Consider the following 937-nt stretch of genomic DNA (forward strand, 5'->3'; position numbering starts at 1 on the left):
ATCTATGGATGCAAGCCAGCGTTTTGGTCGCTTTACTAGCCGCAGCATCGCATTGCAGGCTCATGTTCATCTTGTAGTCAATGATGACCCCCAAGTCTCTTTCTTCTGTAGTGCTATCCAACGTAGCACTGCTGAGCCTATAAATGATCCTCTCTTACAGTCTGTCCCTATCTGTTTGTGTTACACATTCAAAATATAGAGCCAATGCAGTTCTAATTAGAAGTATGTTGCTACAGATATAGTGTGAAAGTTGTGGCATTTTTATTTTAGAATAAATTATAACTACAAAATGTATTAATGTGCTCTTTGATTTAAAAAAAAATATTGTGGTAAATTGTTTCTAATAATGGTAAGGATTGGTAGTGCCCTACTTCTGTTAAGGTTTAGTTAGCAGCTAAGTTTAATGTTGGAGTGTGGTGATTGTTATCTCCAGATGTCTACATACATTTCTGAACAACTCTGCTTTGGCACTGGGACTGTTCTGCTTCCAAAAGTGACTTTTTTTTGAGATTTGATGCACGTTTCTTATGACTTTAATTATGGGTAGCTTAAATACTGTTCTGAAAAATATGTATGGTAAGATTATAGTTTTGTCTTGCTAATGACTTAATTATGCCTCTCTCTCAATTATACTTATGGTCTCTTCTACTTTTTCTTTCTGAATATGATTAGCAAACTACTCCACTATCCAAGTTATGGATTAAAGTGTAACCATTCAACAGTATTAGATATGGTACAGACCCCTGCTGTATTCTACTCAATGCTGCCTCACAGTTTGACAGTTGGAGAGTATTACATTATAGTACTAATAACTGGTTTGCTTTGTTGAATGCTTCACCTTAGATGAGATCTTGTCAGAAAGCAAATACTAAGAGGAGACTTATCCTAGGAGCCCTTAGATAGAAGAACTGGAAGAAAAATCCAAAGACTGGAGGAA

This window comes from Crocodylus porosus, unplaced genomic scaffold (assembly GCF_001723895.1).
Source record: "Crocodylus porosus isolate Cpor-Errol unplaced genomic scaffold, CroPor_comp1, whole genome shotgun sequence".
In the NCBI taxonomy this organism is placed as follows: Eukaryota; Metazoa; Chordata; order Crocodylia; family Crocodylidae; genus Crocodylus; species Crocodylus porosus.